General features: G+C 42.9%; 1 protein-coding gene across 9 annotated transcripts in view; it reads left to right on the plus strand.

Moving 5' to 3' along the window:
• Positions 1–10,025: 10,025 nt before the first annotated feature.
• The window catches only part of WASF3 (WASP family member 3), a 122,071-nt gene continuing 107,677 nt past the window's right edge, over positions 10,026–24,419 (plus strand). For 7 of the 9 annotated variants that reach the window (XM_044777399.2, XM_070520435.1, XM_070520430.1 and 4 more), the window contains exon 1: positions 10,026–10,163. The gene's annotated coding sequence lies outside the window, so the exon portion shown is untranslated. Of the gene's footprint in view, positions 10,164–10,297; positions 10,538–24,419 lie in introns of those variants that run through there. The other 2 variants (XM_070520433.1, XM_070520436.1) reach the window with 1 other exon arrangement.

A 24,419-nucleotide genomic window follows, 5' to 3' on the forward strand; every position in this document is an offset into this window, starting at 1 on the left:
GTAATAGGGGAGCAGGCAGCATGGGCACCTAGAGATGGCATGTCTTGCCTAAAAGATGCAGATGAAGAAAAGACCACTGAAGCAAATATCTAATAAAAACCAGATATTAACAGTGCTAATTTCTGAGCAGGATTATAGTATTGTTTCTTCTTTTAGCTTGTATATATTTTCAAAATCTTACAAATGTATTGCTTTTGTAATAATGGGAGAAAAAGGAAAAAACAACAGTAAAAGACAACAATAACAAAACAGTATGCCAGACAGGCAGAACACATCTGCTGGGGGGATGTGGCAGGCAGACTCCACTGTGTGACCTGGATTTGTTTTCATATCGTCAGGAAAGAGGCTCTCGTTGCGAACAGAGGAGCTGGGGGCCTTGCTCCTTGCTGCAGCCACCCTCTCTCCCCCTCTTCATCAGGCTTCACGCTTCAATGATGGTTCTCCCCAAATCTTCACTCGCCAGGTTTCAATGCTCCTATCACCACAATTTCTTTCCAGTGAACCTACATTCCAAGTGCCACTGTTTCTTCTGAGCAACTGAATATTCTTTACATTTAATAGATATTGTGAGTCACGTTTCTTCCTTGGGTTGGAGCTATGAAGCTCAGAGCCAAATAGGTGACCCACCTTTAACTGATATTCCTAGTTTCAGCATTATCTCACAAATATCCACCCAACATATGTTCGGTCTTTGATTTCCTCATTAATTTTTTAATCCTGTTTTGTTGAATATGTTATGAGACATCTTACATCTTCTTTATAATAATATAATATATGAATAATTGATTAAATGAATATGACCTGCCTCAGTTTACCTCCTCAGTCTCATCTCTGTATAAATCTTTCCATACTTCTCTCCATTCCCTACCAACACACACACACACCCCTCCCCACATATATCAGTTTCCTGGGGCCATCCAGAATTAGCAGAGATACCTAAATTCACCACATATCCTTCATGCCTTGGCATTTGGTATATCTTCTGCCTAGAGTTGGCTCTTTGCTTAACCTTACTGGTTCCTACTCATTCTTTAGGAGTTTGAATCTTCTCCTTGAGAAACCTTCAATCAGTCTCCCTCTTTCCTACATTTCTGATTAAGATGCTTCTCCCTGCTCTCAGAGAACCCTCTGGAATAGTGTGTATCCTAACTACAATAGTTCACTTGCTTCTCTTGATCTTCTCCACTAAACTGCGAGTTTCTTGGTGGCTGAGACTTTAATTTTTCAAACATTTCCGGTAAGTGCAAGTAAAATGCTCTCTGGACACGTGTCCACATTGAAATGAGTGACAAAACATAAAATAGAAACCAACAAGAGCAATTTTAGAGGCAAGGACCTTTGTTTGGGTGAATTATATTCTTTGTAGATTTTGATCTAGTCATTTTATCATGAATCAATGTCAACGAATGACGTGATTTAAAATGGCTTGGCTTCCCTTGCAGAGTAAGGTTTCACCTATTAATATCTGTCATAATAGATTATTTGGTTTGATAGGGATTGACCTTATACTCAGTTTTATAGATAGGGAGTTCAAGTTTTCAGATTCTAACAAGTAAACATCTGCACAAGTATATTTTTGAAGCATTTCTATCTTGTCATTTATATAGCAGCCAATACATATTTCTTTAGTATTTACCATAAAACTCCAGATGTTTTCCTTCAAACGTGCTCCTTCTCCTGTCTACCCCGTCTGTAATAATATCTTCTTCCTCCTCCTCAGAAGCTTGAAACCTTGAAATAACCTCTGACATTTTAATCTCCTTCTCATCTTGCTTCCAGTCAAAGGCCAAATCCCACAGATTGTACCACGGCAATACAACACATATCTGGTCTTTTCTTTCTATTCTCTTTGCCATGTTCTCAATTTGGGCCTTCATTACCTGTCACTTACTGTGTGAACTTTATAACTCCTCTCTTTGCCTCCTATCTCTCTTCTCCAAACTACTATGCCTGGATGATAGAAGTCTTCACAATGCACACAGCTCTTCCTTTCACTCTCCTCCACAGAGCTGGGCCCAACCAAAGGGCTTAATACACTTCCTTGAACAGATAAACTACCTTCAGTGGCTCCTCAGTCTATGCAATAATGTCTGAATTTCTTAGCAAGACATTGATGGCCCTACATAGTTAAGTCCTAATCTCTTCTTCCAGCTTCACCACAAATCCCTCCAGCATTTTCCCAACTCCCCAGCTTCTCCCCACCTATGCCATTGTACTCAGTGGAGCGCCCTTCTGCCACCATCTCTGCTCGTCAAAATGACCTCTACCCTTTAAGGTTCAACTTTAAATGCTACTTCCTTCCTGCTTCCACTTAGATGGATATATTTTCCCTCTCCATGGTGTTGCAGTGGAATTTAATTCATAATCAACTTCTCTCCTAGAACCTACCACATTTTTTCTTGACTTACAATTTTTGCGTTTGAAAATATGCCTGAGTTTCCCCTTCCATTCTAGGGATTCTCCTTGATGGCAGGAAGAAACACTTGACGTGGCATCCTCCAGAGCACCTTGCAACCCAATGTCTCCTTTTAGAAATGTTTATTGAATATAATTAGCAATTTGTAGTAACTAAGAAAACTTGTTTATCACTTATGGGTAGTGAGGGCTAGTGGATGTGACATGGGACTCTTAAAGATGAGTAAAACACAGCCCTTTCCACCAAGAATGACTCACACTGGGAACTGAGGCAATCAGGAAATCTTCCAGGATGCGTTAAAATAAAAATCCTCTGTGACCCAGGCAAGTCATTTGAATTTTTTGTGTCTTAGACGACTTATCTGTCAAATATTCTATCTTTAAGGGCTTTTCTGAGGAAAAATAAAATTTTTAAGACATCCATTCAGATCTTTAAATTTTATAGGAAAAGTCATTGGATAAATAGCCCACATATAAATGGGTTTGGAATGGTTAACTAGCAAAAACCCCAGGCCCTCATGGTCAAAGAGAATGTCTGATAATAAAGGCAAGTTGTTCAGGTAGCGTCAGTCTGGGAGTTATTTCCTTCCTGTCAAAGCCCGGGAGGCTTATATAACTCTACCTTACTACAGCACAGAGATAAAAGCTGTCCTGGGCAACTGGAACAGTTAATTTTGCAGACTACGCATTGCAAGGGAGTGTTGTACGTTTCTTTCAGGAGCAAATTAGGAACAGTAATAACCCAAGCAATAAAATGAAGACTCTGTAGTTTAATAACTGAATTTGGAGCAATTGCTCTTCAATTTTTGTAATAATATGAAAGTAAGGTACACGTGGATCTAAAAACAGCATAGGTCCCAGATGAGGATGAACAAATTAGAGAATTAGAGGAGGGTCCATATGGGACCAGCACAGGGTCATCGTCGTCAGTGACATCAGGTTTTAGGGTTTGGTTTAAAAAAAAATTCCTTATTGTAACACATCGGACCATCCTACACTCTATTTGTGTTTGTTTAATAGCAAGTGTACAATGAACTTTAATGACAATGCTTCGTAAGTTTTGGTTCTGTCATTTCCACGTAACGCTTCTGTGTTGTTCGTAAAATACTGACTTCAAACAGATTTCCTTGAGGCGGTGAAAGGAATGACCTAATCAATCACCAAGTGCAGTCTTGAAAGGGAGAGGGGTGAAGAAGGGAATAATTAATATGCCCTGAACACTGGCAATTGTATGACTACTTTTTTTTTAAAGATTGGCACCTGAGCTAACATCTGTTACCGATGTTTTTTTTTTTTTCTTCTTCTTCCCAAAGCCCCCCAATACATAGTTGTATATTCTACTTGTAGGTCCTTCTGGCTTTGCTATGTGGGATGCCGCCTCAGCATGGCCTGATGAGCAGTGTCATGTCCGCACCCAGGATCCAAACCGGGGAAACCCTGGGCTGCCAAAGCGGAGCATGCAAACTCACTCAGCCATCAGGTCCATCCCCTGTATGACTACTTTTATGCTTATTTTATATGAGGGCAATGGGGGCTCGGAGACATTCAGTTATTTTCCTAAGTGAACGGTAGATGTGGACTGTCAATCCTGAGTGGTTTAATTCGAGAGCTCATGCTCTTTGCATCCCATCTACCTGCCTCCCGAGGTTCTGGGGCCCAGAGTAAGCAGACAACAAATGGCGTCTAATTATGGCCTGTGCTTATCTTGCCGTAACACACGCAGCAGCCAGGTAACTTCAGATTCTCCCTCCCTTCACCCCCCAGCAAGGTCAGGGCTCTAGGTCTGTTGGATGAGGGTCAAGAAAAGCTGACAAGCATCTGGTGGGGCAGTGTGGGAGTGGGCAGCATACACAGGCCAATGTGTCTGGGGCTACACATGCGGCCAGACACCCAGCTGCCAGGGACGCCTCAACCTTCCTGATGCTATTGCCCTCAGCTTCATGCCTTCGTGGGGGATGGAAGCCTGTTTTCCACAAGCTACCGTGGAACTCTGTAAGCCTGATACCTTGGAGCCCTCTGTCTTTGAGTGCTATTTGGGTTGCTTGGATATTAGTTATTCCTATGATATCATGAAAATCCATTCAACGAATATTAACTATATGCCTGGCATGTGTTAGGGGCTAGGATTCAAGATGAATAAGAAACAGTCTCTGCCCTATAGGAACTCCCTGTCTGGTGGGGGGACCATGAAGTAACTGTGGTAGGAAAGGCCTGTGAAGGAGTGCGAGGAGAGCCAGAGCGGGCGTGGACGACTGCAGGAAGACTCAAGCGAGGCTGACATCTGAGCTGGGCTGGGCAAGGTGAGCTTCCCAGGTGAAGAGGGGCAGGAAGGGTATTCAGACAGAAAATGCCCAGCACACGGGGAGAATGCTAGTGTGCAGGATGTGTTAGGAAAACTGGTCAGAGGTGGATAATTATTAAAGCTTATTTGCCTTTCCTGTAGATGGTGGAAGCCTTGGAAGGTTTCTGAGAAGCAGAAAGATGCAATCAGACCTATATTTTAAAAATCACCCATAAAATAGTGTGAAGACAGACTGAAGGGGAACGAAGCCAAGGGAAATGTGTTAGAAATACTGTCACAGCACAGAAGGTGATGACAGTGACCTCAATTTGGGTAGTGGCAGTGGGAAAGGAGTGGGGGACAGGCTCGAGGGAAGCCCTGGCTGGGTGTCAGAAGAGCACGTGCCTGTTGCTCTGCTGTCTCATTAGCAGCTTCCATGGCTGTCCTGGTTCATTGGAGAAACAGCTTTCCCACTGACTCTTCACTGGGTAACCCTGGGCAAATAACGTAACTTCTCTGTGCCTTATCTGTAAAATGGGCCTAACACCATGTAACCAGCAGATGTTACGAATGTTAAATATAACAAGTACACTGTACCGCAGATAGTGAATTCTCAATACATGTGACTTATTTTCACTTTCCCATAATTTTCCTCCTTTTAAAATAAGATTAAAACAATATACTGTCCTGCTCTCATCAGATAATTGGGTTAATATTCCAATTTGAGATAAATTTCCTCATTTTTCTGGGGAGGATTTTCTTCTTGTGAGATGTAGGTATGTAGATGTGGGTATTTATTTCACTCTAGTGTCAAGATAAAAATAGACACTATCCTTCAAAAGAAGGCTAGAGCAAGTGGAGCGTGTTTATAAAGATTTATGTATGGAGCTAAATTAATTCTTGAGAACTGAGGTATTTGTAATCATTACTTCACTTCATTCTGAGAACAAGTACAAATGAACATGTCAAAAACGATGACAATTATTATGCTTTTATAATTTGATTTCTTACATATTCTAATTATATTCTTTTAATTAGCAACCAGTCTTTGTTCGTTACTTCTCCAAAGTGAGACTGAACTCAGTTCCTAATGCAAAACAGTTTGTAATTTTTATGTAAGATGACACGCTATTAAGTAAAAAGAATGACAATTGTTTTTCCACTAAAGACTTAGTAATGATAAAAGAGAACTTAAGCAAATCACTGAGCAAGTATCTAATTTATAAAGCGTCTTGAAAAAGTCACTGTGTCATCACTATCACATTCATCGGATTCAAAGTAAAGATGACACTAAAACTGCCTGCATTTTAACTTTGGAAATTTATCCAACATTTTGACCAGGCAAGGGTAAAGAGGAACAAAGATGGCACATTTCAAGAGGTTTTAAAAATGTAGTTGTGAAGATCTTATTAGGACCGTGTTGGAGAGCTGGTTCATATGTATGAGAGTTGTAATAGCACTGGACAGCACGCGTTCAGCTCACTCGCGGGTCCAGGCCCATGTACCACATGCTTCACACGCATCAGATCACGGAACGTGAATGATTGATTGCCTTGCTGCACCGGAATTCTCTTTTGCATGATGCCATGTCACCACCTCTCTTGCTCCCAAATTTAATTTTACTACCTCAGCATGATACCACTTCATGGGGATAAGGGCATTGTATACGAGGTTGGACAAAGATTTACAGAAAAAAAAAAAGGGAGTAACAGAGTCTTGGGCAGTTAGAAGTAGCTAGTCTCCATGACCCCACTTTACAGGCTCTGTGTGTCTTTTATATACTAGAACAATTACATGTTTTGTTCTTGGAGATACACGCTGAAGTATTTAGAGTAATGTGTCTTGGTGTCAGCAACTTACCTTCAAGTGGTTGAGAAAAAAAGTCATGAGCACATACAGAGAGAGAGAGAGAGAGAGAGAGAGAGAGGGAGGGAGGGAGAGACTGTGATGACAAATGAAGCAAATGTCGCTGTGTGTAGACTATCGGTGAATCTGGACGAAAGGTATACGGGTTTTCATCGGACCATTCCTCCAAATTTTCTTTACATTTGAACATTTTCACTATAAAAAATTAGAGGAAACTCCCCCCAAACTAAAAAAACATACGTGATGAAGAACTTTTTAAGATTTAGCAGTAGTTGAAGGGCAACAGAATTTGTACGTTCTATGGATTTTGACAAATATATAATGTCGTGTGTCCACCATTATAATATCATACAGAGTATTTTCACTGCCCTAAAAATCCTCTGTGCCCTGCCTATGCACTCCTCCCTCCCCCTAACCCCTGGCAACCACTCAGCTTTTTTACTGTCTCCATAGTTTTGTCGTTGAGATGGAATCATATAGTGTGTAGCCTTTTTAGACTGGCTTCTCTCATTTAGCAATATGTATTTCAGATTCCTCCACGTTTTTTCAAGGCCTGACAGCTCATTTCTCTTTATCATTGAATAAAATCCCATTGTCTGGATAAACTACAGTTTGTTTACCCATTAATCTACTGAAGGATATCTTGGTAGCTTCCAGTGTTTGGTGATTATAAATAAACATTTGGTTGTAGGCGTTTGTGTGGGCATAAGTTTTCAACTCCTTTGGGTAAACACCCAAGAGCACAATTGCTAGACTGTGTGATGAGACTATGCTTAGCTTTGTAAGAAACCGACACACTGTCTTCCAAAGTGGCTGTACCATTTTGCATTCCCACCAGCAGTGAATGAGCGTTTCTGTTGCTCCACATCCTTGCCAGCATTTAGTATTATTAATTTTTGGATTTTAGCCATTCTAGAAGGTACGTTGTGGTATTTCATTATTGTCTTAATTTGCAATTCTCAGACATATAATGTTGCGCATATGCTATTTGCCATCTGTATGTTGCCATCTCTACTTTGATGAGGTGTCTGTTCAGATCTTCTGCTCTTTCTAAAATTGGGTTGTTTTCTTATTGAGATTTGAATGGCTTTTTTTTAAGCGGGTCATCTCATGAACAGAGTGAGGGTTCAAATGTATTCATTTGTTTGGTAGCTACGGCAGAAAATGCATTTCCCTTCTCCCTTACTAACAGAACCCTGACAATGTTGTAGATGAGGTCCCTAGCTTAAAATACTTAGTATTTCAGAATTGCAGTTAGGGGTGGTCAGTGTGACATGGGTCTGGCCAATAAGAAACAAGCAGAAGGTGCTGGTTGGAGCTTCCTGGAAAGATTATTAAAGGGTAAGACTTGGCTGGCATGCACCTCTTTGATCTTTTGCCTGTTGTGTTACCCATCCCCCTACCATTTTCCAGAATGTGATACAATGCCCATGAGGGGAGCAGCCATCTTGTAGGATGAAGACAAAGTCACATGTCAAGGACATTAGAGGCAATGGATAGAAGGAGCCTGAGATAGATTGACGTTGTGGAGACGTTGAAGAAACCCCAGGGCTCTCTCCAGACTTTTTATGTGATAAGAAGCACCCCCATGTGGTAAGCACTTTAGTCAAGGTTCTGTCACAGGCGCCTAATTCACTCCCTGATTCGGCAACATTTTTCAAGCACTATTAAGTGTGAGGCCCCCTAACAAGACTACTCTGAGCAATTTTTATTTAAAGGACTGGCTCACAGAAGCACTATATTTGAAAGAATTTCTCTATATTATGGACACAATACTAAGGATAGAGTTATAATTACTACATGTTCAGCAATGTACTAGGCATTATGGGGGCAGGAAACAGGAGAAAAAAATAAGGACCTTACCTCATGGAACTTACCATCTAATTAGAGAGCTAAGACTGGCCTACATGATACAATCCCAAACACCTCAGGACAGTATGATTAAGGGCTAATAGTGGATGCCAAACTCAGTGTAGCAGCAGTTCATATAAGGCGGGGTTACTGAAGAGGGAAGAAGCAAAGGAAATGTGGTTAGCAACCTTGAAAACACACTCTGGGTAGCCTATACCTTCACATTTCTGAGCTCTAAATCAGTGACCTAAATATAGACATGGAAGCTGTTTTCCTGGGTAACTGAAGACAAAATGAAGGAGAGTCATTTTAATTTGCATGCCAATTCAGCTTTGAATTCAGCAGAAATTTATCACTCTGGTTACAATATTTCAAATACAGGGACACTGTAATCATTCACTAAAATCCTGTTTACCCTATTAATTACCAGTATATTTCATGGCGACAGAATGTGGAAACTAAGTATATGTCATCTTAAAATAGAGCTTTTAAAATCCTTCCTTTGGAAGCAGTGTAGATGAACAGATTACACAGGAAGACGGGTGCGTGATTTTTCCTCTGCATTTCTGGTTCTGCAAACTTTGCTAAAATTGTTATTACCTCTATCCATTTTTCCTACCTTTTAGTTGCTGTTACAGCTGGAACAGGTGTGGATAGCTATCACACGTCTGTAAAGACAAGAGCAAAACAACCTAAATTAGTTTTTATTGGACTCTTTATTGGAATTTGAACCTTTTTCCTAAAAGTTTTTCAATTTAGTGATCTTGTTTGTAGCTAATAAAGAATAAAACCATGCAGATAAAATAAAGACAACATTTCTATTTGATGTTTTTAAACTCCTTTCCTTCAGGACCTAGGAGAACAGACTTGGCTTTCCTTTCTTTTCTTCTCTTCCTTTCCTTTCCTCCTCCCTTCTGAAGTTTACGCCGGAGTCATCAAGTACCACCTGGCTATGTTTCCATTGTCACTGGGCTTAGCTTGGGAGTTTCAGGGATATCCTGTATCTAACAGTTACTGTAGATTTTCTCACATCTGGGGTAGACGGTGTTTGGAGATAGGGTGAAGAAAAAGGGAAGAATCTGTAGAGGGAGATGAGAAGATTTTGGCAGAACGTTAACGGATTTGAGAAGGGCATAAAACCAACCGATGACATGGCTATAATTCTCTCGGGGTTGCCTGAACCCTCGGCCCTGCAGGACGTCTGACACTACAGGTAGACCTCTGTTTCCAGGAACCCTCAAAACCCAGGTGAGCCTAGGGTATAGGTGGAAACTCAAAAGGGACTGCAGTGGGCACATTGTCAGCAGGGGTGATACAAGGCCCCTTCGATAAACTCGGCTCAAAGTATCCCTACCCCTTCGCCCTGAAAGGGAGCCCGGTCAAAGCCTTATCGCGAGCCGGCGGCGGAGGACCAAGGGTGAGAGCCACCTCCTCCGCAATCCCCCGCCCCTCGGCGCCGACGCTCCGCCGCTCTTGTCGCTTCTCCATTGGCTGAGACGCTCGCCAATCCTGGTGCAGCGGCCCGGCGAGCGGGCCCTGGTTGGTGGAGCCGGCGCTGAGCCTCCCTCTTGCTCCGGCCGGGCCCCCCGCCGGGAGGGGGCGTGGCCGCGGCCGTGGCCGGGCCGGAGGCGGCGTCGCGGGCGCCGCTGCGTGCGGTGTGGTGCGGGGCGGGGGCGCCGGGCGGCCGCGGCGCGGCGGGACCATGGAGCTCGGAGCGCTGCCCCGGCGCCGGCGGCGGGCCCGCGGACCGGTGAGTGCGGGCTGCGGCCGGCCGGGCTCCCCGGTCCTGAGCCCTTCCTTCTCGGCTGCGGGCCGGGCGGCTGCTCCGGGGGAGGGGCGGGCGCGGGCCGGGCCCCCGCAGCCCCGCGGCCAAGTGAAGTTGCTGCATCGCGCCGGGCGCGCTCGGCCGGGCGGCGGGGCCCACTGCGGGCCGCGGCGCCGCCCCGCGCCTCACCCTGCAGCCCGGCTGCATCCTCTCCGCCGGCTCCCTCGCCGACCGGGGCTTCCCGCCGGCGCGGCCCGGCGGCCGTTCTCTCCCGCGCCGCCCCTCGGCTCTCGGGCTCCGGCGCTGCCCGGTGCGCGCTCCCCGGGCTGCGGAGCAGGCGCCGGCCATCCCGGCCCCAGGTGACGTGCGGGCCTTGGCTCACGCCCCGTGCACGGCGCCCGCGGCTGCCCCGCGTTCGGGACCTCCACATCCCTCCGGGCTCCGCGCGCCCTCCTCCGCGTCTGGCCCAGTCCCGCGTGCCCCCCGCCCCGGGCTCCGGCCCTCCCCAGCCCCGGCTTCGCCCTCCCCGAGCCCTCTGCGCCCCAGGGCTGCGGGCCTGCGGGGCTCCCGGCCTCAGCAGCGAGGCTTGGCTCTCGGAGGGCAGGGAAGGGGTCGGGCAGCCCGCGAGAAGCGTGCTGCTGGGCGAGGGGAGAGGGCTGCGCGCCCGGAGCCGCTTCGCCCGGATGGCTCGTCCCCGGGAGACTTTCCCTGCGCGGCGGGCGGGGGCCGCGGCGCCTGGCTCTCGCGCCTCCTCCGCGCCAGAGCTTCAGCGAGTGGAAAACCTTTTCCTCTCCGTCTGTGATACTTAGGGGCAATGGCGATTTCTTCTTCGTTTAGTCTCCTTGCGAGGGATCGTTCCCGGGTGGAGAGCAGAGTTCTTAATTATTAAGAAGCTGAGCAATGGGCTTAGGGAGGAATGGGAGCATCTCATTTTCTTAGCTGCTATTGGACGGAATAGGAGCTCTTTCTCATTTGGGGATTAATTTTAAATTCGCGGTTACTCCCAGCAATAATTTTTGAGTTTTTGAAAACTGAAAATACAAAAGGCCAGTTTTTGCCTTAAAGCTATCCAAATCAAATGCATAATGGGGCATGAAATTTTAATAAGATTCGGAATCCACATTTTATAAGGGGAGAGGCTAGCCATTTGAATATTTTGCATCCTAAAAATTAGGTTTGTCTAAGGCTTAAAATGTCTGCTTGTCTATCAAAACTAAGTTCAAAGTGTTGTAATTGACTTATCTTTCTATTGCCTCTTGGGCAAATTCTGTTGAACATTGGTTGCTTGTTTTTGTATTTGCTTTACCCAACTTTCCTTTTCTAGCAGTGAAACAATGTAGTGATTCTTTAAAGCTAGTTCTTTTATCTACTTGAGAGGTTAAACAAAAGAAAGCTGGGTTTGACCTTTCCCGTAGGCAGTTCTTATTGTGTCTGGTCTCCTTTCTAATAGCATCCACATAGTACTCATTTTTCTTTATATTTAAAGATCTTAATTTCTATTCACAAAAGCTGTGTCTTTTCAAATGTTTGAAGCTCATTAGGTTAGAAAGTTTGATTGACTTTATATATTTATGGTCTGACCTGTATTCACTGTTTTCTTGAAAAATTCAAAGAAGCTTGTTCCTGAGCTCTCAACATATACAAATTGTTCTTGCACTTCCAATTGCTGACATGAAGTTGCTTTATAAATTGTTTTATCTGTTTGCTTAAAATTTATGACGTAGTAGACAATGTTGTGCTCACTATTTTTAAAAATTCTGAAAATAAAGGTGAAACACTTTGCTAAGTGGTCATGCCAACATTGTAGCCTCCTAGCTATTCTCAATGTGTCTTCGTAGACATACTTTACACTTCCCATAGAAACCTGCATGTGGCGAATAACCATTTGGTTATTGGAACGTTTCTGCTAAAACAACGACCTATGGTAAGTATTAAAAGAATTGCCTGTACTAGTGGGCCACTGCTAGTGGTGTCCTTTTAGAGTTCCAAGAAGTTTCTTTGAAGAATACTTACAGATTATGTTTTCCGCTCCCATGTGCTGTTATCCTTCCTTCTGTTTTCTTGGGAGTGCCTCCACATTGTTGTACAGACCTTAAATTCTCAAATTCTCTTTTCAGTCCTTTTTTCTTTAGTACCCTGTTTTCCTCTTTGAGGCCGGGTTTTCTTGAGACCTGCCCTTGGGCATTTGGAACCAAATGTTGCTTGAGTCCATGTCTTCTTCTTCAGGAGTGGTTCTGTACCCATGACTTAATATTATGCTGGAAATACAGGAATGTTGTAGACCAGAAACGCATAAATAATGAATATTGTGAAATAAATTTACTGTCACTATGGAGATATATGGAGTAAAAAGTCTCAGTTCCCTTTTCCTCTTCTTATTGCTGCCCTTGTCCTGTTTCTTTCCCTAGAGGTAACCACACTTAATGTTATGGCATGTATACAGCCTTCCAGAATTTTTTCAGTAACGTTTTTTATTCAAAATCCACTTAGTGAACACCTCCTAAGTACCAGGCACTGTTTTTTCCCCCCTGAGGAAGATTCCTCCTGAGCTAACATCTGTACCAGTCTTCCTCTATTTTTTAGTATGTGGGCTGCCAGCACAGCATGGCCACTAACAGTGATGTAGGTCCACCCCTGGGAACTGAGCCCTGGCCGCTGAAGCGGAGCGCGCTGAAGTTAACCACCAGGCCACTGGGGCTGGCCCAACCAGGCACTATTTTAATACTGGGATTGCAGAAATAAGAGATGAGAGCTTTCAAGATGCTCCTAGTCTACTGAGACACACAGTTTCTGTGCAGTGCAGTAAGCGCCATGAGAGAGTCAGTCAGCAGTGAGGGCTGTGGAGCATCCATGAATGACCTAATCCATTCATTCACTGGCTTTATTCATTTAGTGTACTTCAGAGTTTATAATATGTGCTGGCGATGCAAAGATAAACAAGGCAGATACCTCTGTCAGCCCCAGATGAGCTGACTGCTGAGCTCGGTTCTCAGAGAGTTTTAACCGTTGGTCACAGTGCAGTGTAGGATAAGTGCCCTGAGAGGGGCTACCTGCAGGAGCTTGTAGGATGCCTACAAACCCAAGCTTTGGGACTATTCAGAGATGAGAGAAGCCTCCAGGAGAAGTAGGAGAGAAGGAATCCGTCAAAGTCTGGGTTGAGGAGAGTGTACAAAGTCTTGTTGGGGAGATGGTGCATTGGAGCAACTAAAAACGAAATTTAGTATGGTGGTGCGGTAGAGTGCAAGGGCAGGAAAGTGGCCAGAGATGAGACAGGAAAAGTAACTAGGGGCCTGGCCACATAGGGTCTTGTGATTCCTGTTATGAGGAGTTTGGACCCCTTTATGGGCAGTAGGAAATGGTTGGAGGATTCTGAGCCAAAGGAGGACAGAATCAGATGTACCCTTTGGAGAATGGATGGATAAGAGGGGGCAAGGCTGGAAGGAGGAGGTAGGATTGCTGGGACTTGATTGTTGGTTGGATGTGTGTGTGTGTGTTTGTGTGTTTGTGTGTCTGTGATGGGGGAGTTGGGAGAGGGAGGAGTTCAGGGCAGTGCCAAGTGCTGGCAGGATGGTTGAGTGGATCATGGTGCCATTCTTGGGGAGCGGGAGGGCCAGCAGCAGCCATTTTGGGGAAAAAATGATGGGTTACACTTGGCCTTGTTAATTTAAGGTGCCTGTGGGCCGTAGTGTTTGGTTGGCTACCTTAGGGATCTAGAAATTGGGAGGGGTCTGGCCTAGAGACACATATTTGAGCTGTTTGCTGAGGTGCTGCGATGAGCTCACAGGGAGACTGTGGGATATTAAATTAAGTGTTGAAGGAAACAGCAGTACATGACGTGTCGAACCCTGTGGAAACTACTAGCTCAGAGTAGTTAAGTCTCTGCAGTAGGTTGCACTGCATTCCTTTAATGATGTCGTCGTTGTAAAGCTGGGTTTTCAGTGGTTGCTGCCCTTTGTGAAGATCAGTGTGGAACAGGAAATAAGGGAGGTGGTATCCAGTCTGACTCCTAGGTTTGCAAAGTTGTGAGGTGCTCAACACATGCACACATACCATTAGTAAATACTTGTGGTTTATTTAAGAATGGAATAAAAATACTCATTTTCTTTCAATTGAAGGGTATTTTTTCAAATGGGTACTAAGTTGTTGGGGGCATAAATAGTTAAGTAATTAAAACTTACCTAACGATTCCATTAATCATTAGGCATTTCTTTGGCCTGAAACACTAGGCGCAGTGAACAGAGAAAGTTCTAGAACCTCTGCCTTTGCCTGTATTTGTTAATGGAGGCTTTTGGAGTAGATAAAGTTATTCAAGAAGCGTGTATGGAGTGAGAAGAGGAGTGGTGTAGAAAGTGATCAGAGGAACTCTTGTGTTTAAAAGTTAGACAGGAGACTAGGCTCCCACATTGAGTCTGAGAAGGATGAGGCCTGGGGGCATGAACGGTGGCTTGGAGGCCATGGTCCAAGAGAACCTCAGCCAAGAGGTCATTAGTAATATAGGTGACAGCAATGGCGACACAGTGATGGGGACAGGAGCGAGATGGCCAGTTTGTAAGAGAACCCTCTTACATAATAGTGGGTGGGAGCAGGAAGTGGAGCCAGTGTGTGTGGACCACTCTTAGTAAGTGTGGTGGTAAAGGGTGGCTATAGGAGGGTAGGTGAAGGGGAACCTTTTCTTCCTTTAAATGGAGGGATTTGAGCGTGTTAAAGAACCACGAGGGAGAGGGTGCTAGAGAGAGCTCCAGTCAGATAGTGATTTCAGAGTTTCCATTGGATTTAGCTCTAGGATGTAATTACTGATTTTGGCAAGAGGAGTCTCGGGGGAGCCTTATTACTGTGGATTAAGGAGTGAATGTGCCAAGAGGGGAAGCCAGTCAGGCAGGGTAGACAGTTCTTTCTAAAACTTGATGATAGAGAGGCAGTCACTAGAGAGTGACGTCTGGTGCAGGGTGGTTTTTTTTTTTTTTTTAACATTGACTTTATTTTCTCTCATTAAAAAAAATTAAGATTCTTTTACTTCCTCTCTCAAGGCATGGTTTTCTTAGGACGGGTTGGTCCTTCTCAGGGTGTGTTCCCTGGGCACGCTTGCCTCTTTCTAGGTCCTGGTGTCCTCTGGAGGTCGTATTCTCTCTGTGCCTGTCCCCTCTTGCTGCCCTATTCTCTCTGAGGCATCCTTTCTCCTGCCGTGCTTTCTCTCCTGCTTCCCTCAAGGCCAGTTTGTTAGTTTGTTTTGTGTCAGAGCCTCTCCTCCCATCTTAATGGATGTCCCCAGATAAGAATGTTTTTCCATACGCAGATTTCGCTCTTAATCTTTGGAGCCACCCTGTTCTGTTTCTTCTTCCTCTTCTCTTTGAGCTTAGCTCTTTTCTTCCGTTGACTTTAAAAAAAAAAAATTTTAAACATCTCAAACACCCCAGAGAATTTTCTCCTCTTTCAGGTCTACTAGAGCTTCTTGGCCTTGACCCTGAGCTCAGCATCTGGGATCATTTTTCCACCTTTCACTTGTGAAATTTCCCCTTGTGCCTGTTCTTAGGATGCTCTCCGACCTCCTGGAGCAATGACCTTGAAATTAATCCAAAGATATCTTCTGTTGTGTTATATATTCTTGAACTTTTTTGGTGTTTCACTTATTTAAAATTTTTCTTTCTTGTAGTTTTTGCTTTATGTTTCCTTTCAGTTCATCCACAAGTGGTTGAATGCCTCCTTTGTATCATTCTGGTTACTGGGAATAGCAGTGCTGGTATGACCAAGCTCCTGTCCTCACAAAGCTGGAGAGATAATAGAGGGTAAATTATCTGGCTGAGTAACCATAAAGTGCTTGTGGGCAGGAGCCAGACAGCATGGTGCCTTGCACACATCAGTGCTTAGTGGGTGTGTTCCAGCTTTGTCAGATAATCTCATAAACGTCGTGGTCCTGTCAAGACTGTTGTCAGGCCGTAACCTTAGCTTACAGGGGTAACAGTCAGTGCTTTCTCCCCTCCAGCCGGCCATATGCCCACAGGCTTTGTGATCTTTGGTCTTTGAGTCTTCTGTTTTCTAGCAATTGAAAACCATATTGAATTTTTAAAAGGTGTGCTCCGGTGCATGCTGAAGATTTTATTGCTGTGCTGCAGCACTTCCATTTTAGGTCGTCTCATAGCATCCTCTCACTGAGTGCTGTTACCCATTTTCTGTGTTTGGTGGATTGTATTGTAATATAAAAGTATGGGTGTGGGGGCTGGCCCCATGGCCGAGTGGTTAAGTTCGCGCCCTCTGCTACAGGCGGCCCAGTGTTTCGTTAGTTCGAATCCTGGGCGCGGACATGGCACTGCTCATCAGACCACGCTGAGGCAGCGTCCCACATGCCACAACTAGAAGAAGCCACAACGAAGAATACACAACTATGTACCGGGGGGCTTTGGGGAGAAAAAGGAAAAAATAAAATCTTTAAAAAAAAAAAAAAAGTATGGGTGTGATTGTGAACTAGAATCCGTGTGGCCATATTCTGTCAGCTAAATGGAGGAGTGGTGTATTCTTTGCACATAGTAGATCCTTAACAAATATTTTTTCATTGACTGAATATGTCACGTGTTTTGATTCATGACCATGTAGTAAGCTGAACACTATCACAATATGTAATTTTAAAAACTTAGCTGAGTCATTTTGTCCTACTCATATCACGCTTGTTTTTTCAGCCCCTCAGAATATGTACATGACAGGTTGTTTTGTTTCTTGCCTGTTTTGCTGTGTAGTCCTGTGTTAGGGAATTACTGAGGTGGAGTTCAAACCTGGTTTCCCTTTGTAAATCGTTGCTGGGCTGTATTCTTTCCTAGGTTTAGAATTAATGCTTATGGAGAGGCTTATGGATTTAAGTTGCTCCCTGTGGTGCATGCGAGGAATAGTGTCTAAACACTTAGGGAGTAAAGCATCTAGTCAAATTTGAGGGATGATATTAACTAGAAAGGTAGCAAGTACAGAGAGGGAGAAATTTATGCTTATGTTTGTATCATTCTGAGAGAGGCTCTTGCACAGCTTAGAATGAGGAGGAACAGACAGTAACATCTTAATTTTAGGAGGAAGGTTGTAATTTTCTAATATAAGACACATGTACATTTTCAGTAGAAATAGGAAAACACTTTTTGTTTTATAACCAACCCTGTTTAAAACATAGCTTGGTTCTTGGTTTTCCATAGGGTTTGTCTCCTATTTTTGTGAGTCTTTTCGAGTTAAGTATCCTGGTTTTTGATTTAAATACTAGAAATACACATAAACCCCCAAATTCCCCAATCACCATTCTTCAGATTTTAATTACACGCTGGAAACAACATTGTTTCCAAGGTCTTTACTAAAATGTGAATTGTTCTGTGAGATATCCCAGGGAGGAACTTTATTAAAATGTTACTCCTTTTTAAAAATTGGCATTGTAATTTTGAATAGTTACAAAGCTTATCAATGATAATGAAGTTCATACCTGAGCCATCATTCGAGTTTTCACAGCTTTTGTGCTGTCTGTGCATTGCATTACATAGGCAAATTAAAAGCTCCCTTCATTTCCGAAATGTTCAGTTCCCTCCCTTTTTGTTGTTCGTGCCATCCGGTCAGTTCTGATTCTTAGACACCCTGTGTACAGCACAGTGGAACTCTGCCCAGTCTTTTTTGCTCCATCCTCTTACCTCCTGCACTCTATCAGACAGTGCTCCACTGCTATTCACAGGGTTTTCATGACCAATTTTTCGGAAGTAAGTGTCCAGGTCCTTCTTTCTAGTCTTAGTCTGGAAGCTCCACTGAAACCTGTCCACCATGGGTGACCCTGGTGGCATTTAAAATCCTGGTGGCATAGCTTTCAGCATCACAGCAACATGCAGCCACCACAGTGTGACACCTGACTGACAGGTAGTCTCGTTCCCTGACTGGAAAACGAACCCAGGCCACGGTGGTGAGAATGCTGAATCTTAACCACTAGACCACCAGTCCCTCATAGTACTCTAAAAAAAAAAATTATGGAAATGACAAAACCTCAGGGACGTCATTTGAAAGAATTGTATAGGGATTAGGTATTAAAGGATTTAGAACAAAGTTTTTCTTTTAAGCTGCATTTGTGGTTACTCTTTCTTGCTAGACAAGAGTTTAGAAGTTTGTGGTTTCATTTCTCAGGCTATTTGGTTTCTAAAGATTGTCAAATTTCGTTTGAGACAAAATATGTTGCTGCGCATTTTAATATTTACTCAGCATTCTTTCCCTTTTTGGACACTGATATAACTTAGATCAACTGCATATAAGTGAAAGTTACAAATAGAGTTTTAAGTAGAATATATACTTTACCCTAATTTCTCTTGTTTGAGATGCTTATGACTTTATTAAATGTAAACAGTGGAGGCTTGTCTCACTTGTCCTCCATTAAATAAAGATTTGAGTTAGTTTATGGGAAATACTCACAATAAAGCTGAATATAAATAATGGGAATTAAAACAATGTGAGGATCAGGAATTAGAACAGTAAGACCTATAGTTTCAACAAGATTGAGGGCCGCCTGGTTCAGTGTTTTAGACACGCGGGGTTCTAACTGCTTTAATAACTGCAAGATTTCAGTGACTCGGCACAAGAAATATCTATTTCTCACCCATGTTGAAGCTTAGTGTTGGGGTCCCCGTGGGGTGGTCTTGCATGGGGCCATTCAGGTGGTCAGACTTTTTCTACCTTGTGGCTTAGCCTCTGGTAGGAAGCAGGAACCTGCTCAGTTCAGCTGGTGGCTGAAAGAGAAGCCCTGTAGGGGACATCTTAGGGGCCAGCACACAGCACCTCTCATCCCACTGGCCGTACTCATTTCTTCAGAGGGTCAAACTAACATGGTTTATGTGCTTTCTAGTGTAAGAAAGGACGCATTGCATATCCTTCAAACAGCCATTCGGGAATAAAATTAATCTCAAATAGATTTTTTGGTAAACGGTGTATAGAAACTAGTTTGAAATAATCTTTTTTTTTTTTTGAAGATTAGCCCTAAGCTAACATCTGCTGTCGATCCTCTTCTTTTTGCTGAGGAAGACCGGCCCTGAACTAACATCTGTGCCCATCTTCCTCTCTTTTGTATGGGACGCCTGCCACAGCATGGCTTAACAAGTGGTGCGAAGATCTGCACCTGGGATCCAAACCAGCGAACCCCGGGGCCGCTGAAGCAGAACGTGGGAACTTAATGGGCGCGCCACCGGGCAGGCCCCTGAAGTTATCTTCTTGATGAGCTTGAAGTGCTGGTATTTTGTGTTGTTAATTAAAAATAGCTTTAAAGACCAAGAACAGAGAGATGGTTGGTTAATTCAAAGTCAATGTACTGCATGATAAGCTTTTTCCAGAACAGGGGTTGGTAAACTGTAGCCTGTGGGCCAAATCTGGCCTTTTGCCTAATTTGGAAAGAACATTTTATTGGAACATAGACTTGCCCATTTGTTACGTATTGCCTGTGGCTGCTTTCAGGCTACAAGGCAGAATTGAGTAGAGTTAAGTAGTTCCAACAGGGACTGTCTGACCTGCAAAGTGTAAAATATTTACTGCCTGACCCTTTCCAGCCAAGCTTCCTGATCCGTATTCCAGAGGGTGAATTTCTGCCCTTTCTTCTGGAGATCACATTCTTCTAGGGAAGAAGGACACTAAATAAACAACCTAAGTACGTGTAGTAATAACGGCTATAAATAAAGAAGCAAGGGGAGAGAGTTTCAGGGAACTGCCATTTTTATCGTGTGGGCGGGGCAGGTGTCTCTGAGGTGACACTTGAGCAGAGGTGTGACTGAAGGTGAAGGAGTGAGCCGGTCAGGCATATATTTTTGGAAAGAGCTTTATGGAGGAAGGAGTAGCCAGTGCAAAGCCCTTTCAGGTGCAAGGAGGGCAGTGTGAGTGTGTGTGTGGTCACAGAGGCAATAAAGGGTCGGATCTGTGGGGCCTAATAGACCATGGTGGCTCTTAGGGTTTTATTCTGAGAGAGGTGGAAAGTCATTGCAGGGTTTTAAGGGAGGACATGATATCATTTGACTTCGATTTTAAAAGGCTCACTTCTGTGTAGAGAGTAACCGTAGGGGACAAGAATAGGAGGAGAGTGTCTCGGTGTGCTAGGCATTGTAGATGCTGAGGATATCCAGGCGAAGCAAACAGTCCCTGGTCTCCAGGGGCTGATAGTGTAGCGGAGAACAACAAGTAAGAGGTCACTGTGGTGTAGTGCTGTAGGTGGAGAAGAAAAGGTGCCCTGGGATTGCATAGGAGGGGTGCTTGATCCAAACTGGGAGATGACGCTTGACCTGAGAAAATGGAGGACACTAATCAAGACTGATTTCATGGCTATTCTATACCTGAGCTCTGAGATTCTTGGAAGGAGCACGTGAACAGACAGCCAAATCATCAAAGGTTCTAGCAGAGGTGGCAGAGGGTTTCAGATCCTAACGATTGATCTGTGGAGCCCTGTGAGAGGATGATTCTAAGGCAGCGTCGAGGCTCATGGGATCCACTGCAATGGGCACTAAGGGGCGAGGATGATCTTTGCCATCTTTGCCAGAGAGCAGGACCAAGGTGATTTTAGACTGAAGAGATTAGTACCACAGGGCTGTAGAGAAGTCTTGTGTTTTTCTAGGGAATGTGTTGTAGAGCGTGCTAACTTTTCTCATGAGCCCAGCAGCATGAATTAGTTGCAAAAGGTACTTGTGAGTAATTAAACAAATTGGTCTGCTGTCTGGTGTTATTAGATAGGACCCAGTTAAACTTTGGAAGTTATCCATAAAAATGATATTTATTTTTAAGGTAGGTGATGTTAAGCCATTTTGGATAATAATTAGCTGAAAAAATTGCTGCCATTTTTATTGGTGTAGAGGAGGTTATTCACCTTTCTCTTCTCTATACTAGAGTGTCTAGATCATCCAAAAAGAATTTTACTGATTACAATACAATTTTTAAAAGAAATAAGGAGAAAAAATAGATACATTCACAATCAGAGAGGGAGGTTTTTTTTTTTTTTTTATAGTGTCTTTGTAACTAATAGAACAAATTTTGGTAAGGATATGGAAGATTTAAACAACAGTTGATAAACTTGCCTTGCATGTCTAGATGCTGACCCTAACAACTGCAGAATGCACCTTCTTTACTTGTGCATGTGGACATTCACCCAAACTGTTAGCCTGCAGGGCAGAAGCAAGGCTCAGAATATTTCAGAGGATTGAAATTGAACAGAACAGTGTTCTCTAAATTAAACTAAAATCAGTACCAAAATGTAACTAGAAAATCTTTTCTAAATAACCCATGGGTCTTAGAAGATGTATTCCAATGGCAATTAGAAAAATTGAGAAAATATTTTGATGAGAAGTAATACAAGAATACTGTATATCAGAATTTGTGGGGTGCAGCTAAAGTCATGCTTAGAGGAAAGTTTATAGCCTTAAATACATATTAGGAAAGAAGAAAGACCAAAATTAGAAAAAGAACAACAAACTAAACACATTACAAGAGGAGAAATTAATAAAATAGGAAGCAAATATACAGTAGAGAACATCTTCAGTGCTAGTCGTTCTTTTGGAAAGACTGATCATGTCAATAATTTGGTGAGAGTAATCAATTTCAGAAAGATAGAGGCACAAGTAACCAGTATCAGGAATGAAAAAGGAAGCATCACAAAGGATCCTACAGACATTAAAGGTATTTAACAAAATGTGCTAATAAATTTTAACTTTCAGTTAAATGGTGAAATTTCTCCTGTCATTGTGGTTTTGTTATTCATTTAAATAAGACCTGGGTTCATTTGTTTTAGTATGTGTTCGGTTTTAGGTCTTTCCCATCCTTGTTGATTTGATTTTCTTTCAATATAATTTAACATGCTTCCAAAAATCAAAACTATACAAAAAAGTATGCTCAGAGAAATATCACTCTTTCCTATGTCCCTTTAACTCTGCCCTGCCTTCCCCCTTGCAGATAACTGACTTCACCATTTTCTGGTTTCTTTTTGTGAAGATATATGTATGTTTTCTTATTTGCCTTTCTTTCATATGCAGAAGGTCATATACTATATATGTTCCGTTGAACTTTACTTTTTTCACTTAGGAATGTATCCTGGAAAGTACTCCATATCAAACCCTAGAGCTCTTCAGTATTTTATTAATTTGTTTATTTTACAGGTGCATAGATCTGTGTATATAATGTGGTATGGCCACCCTGGCTTCTATATTTGGGCATTTAGTTAATTTCCAATATTTTGCAATTACAAATAATGTTGCTATGAATAACCTTGTGGATATGTATTTTTGTGTTGGAGCTCTAAAGGTTTTGTATGGAGGGTAAAGTTCTAAAAGTTGGATTTCTGGGTTGAAGGGTAAATGCATATGTCATTGTGTTAGACATTGCTAAGTTCCCCTCTGTAGAGGTTGTACGATTTTGCAGTTCTACCAGCAGTGTGTGAGTGCCTCCTTTTCTACACAAGCTTTTGAATTTTTGCCAATATAATAGGTGAAAGGTGGTTGCTTTGGTATAGTTTAATTGCATCTCCTCTATTATGGCTGAAGTTGAACCTCTTTTCATATGTTTAAAGGAAATTTTAATATTTTTTGTGAGTTGCCTATTCACGTCTTTTGCCCATTTTTCTATAGGATTTCTGCTCTTTTTCCCTTCAGTTTTTATTTTTATTTTTTTTAAACATTGGCACCTGAGCTGACATCTGTTGCCACTCTTTTTTTTCCCTTCTTCTTCTTCTCTCCAAGACCCCCAGTATGTAGTTGTATATTCTACTTGTGAGTGCTTCTGGTTGTGCTGTGTGGGGACGCTGCCTCAACATGGTGTGATTAGCAGTGCCATGTCTGCACCCAGGATCTTAACCGGCGAAACCCTGGGCCACCAATCGGAGTGCACGAACTCAACCACTCAGCCACGGGGCCGGCCCCCACTTCAGTTTTTAAAAGTTCATTTTTGTCTTAGGAATAATAGCCTTTTATATGTGTTCTATAGTGTAACTGCTTTCTGCCAGTTTATTGTCTTTTGACTTTTCTGATAGTGTTTTTTGCCAGGCAAAGATTTTATCTTCATGTTGTCAAATTTATCAAGCATTTCTTTTATTGGGTGTGAATTTTAAGTCAAGGTCAGAAAATCTTTCTGTACACCTATGTTATAGAAGGCTTCACCAATGCTTTCTTCAGGAGCTTGAATACTTTTCATGTTTAACGTTTAGATTTCTGATACAGTTGGAGTTTATTCTGGTGTGTGGTGTGAGGAATAGATTTATCTTCTTCCAAATGGCTTTTCAGTTGTCCCAGCACCATTTGTAAAGTCCGTCTTTGCTGAGTTATTTGAGATGCCACGATTGTTATAAGATTTCTGTATGCAGCTCGGGTCTGTTTTTGGCTTTTCTATTACATTCCGTTGATTGGTCTCCCTGTTCATGTGCTACTACCACAATTTTTTTTTTGAGGAAGATTAGCACTGAGCTAACATCTGTGTGTGTGTGTTTGTGTGGGACGCCTGCCACAGCATGGCTTGATGAGCAGTGCTAGGTCCATGCCTGGGATCCAAACCTGTGAACCCTGGGCCACTGAAGCGGAGTGTGTGAACTTAACTGCTGCGCCACCAGGCCAGCCCCCCACACTTTTATTCACAGAGCTTTGTTTTAATATTTGGTAGGGCTAGTTCTCCTTTATAGCTCCTCCTTTTCAATCTTTACTAAGCTATTCTGTGTGATTTTCTGCATGAACTTTAGTATCAACTTGTGTCGTTACATATAAGAGCTACTGTGTAATTTTCATTGGTATTGCATTGTATGTGTAAATTAATTTAAGGAGAACTGACAATCTGATGATGTTGTGATGTCTTAACCAAGAACAATGGATACTCAAGTCCAATTTTGTGTGCCTTTAATGAGTGTATAAATCTATAGATTTCTTCATATAGGTTTTGAATATTTCTTAAGTTTATTCTTTTCTGTTGCAATTGTAAATGGGATTTTCTCTTCCGTTACACCTTGTAACTGGTTATTATTTGTGTATGTGAAGGCTGTTGTTTTTTGTTTGTTAGTTGTATATCCTGCTACTTTGCTGATTTATTTTTTGAGTTTTATTCTTTCGGTTTTTCAGGTTTACTGTCATGTCATCAGCCAATGGAGGGTTTTATTTCTTCTGTCCATTGTTCGTGCCTTTGTTTTCTCTTGTCTAACCGCATTGGCGAATACCTCCAGGACAGTGTTAACAGTAGAAGAGATAGTGAGCCTCTTTGCTTTGTTCTTGACCTTAGTGGGAATGCCGCTAGTTTTACCCA

This window comes from Equus asinus, chromosome 11 (assembly GCF_041296235.1).
Source record: "Equus asinus isolate D_3611 breed Donkey chromosome 11, EquAss-T2T_v2, whole genome shotgun sequence".
Lineage (NCBI taxonomy): Eukaryota > Metazoa > Chordata > Mammalia > Perissodactyla > Equidae > Equus > Equus asinus.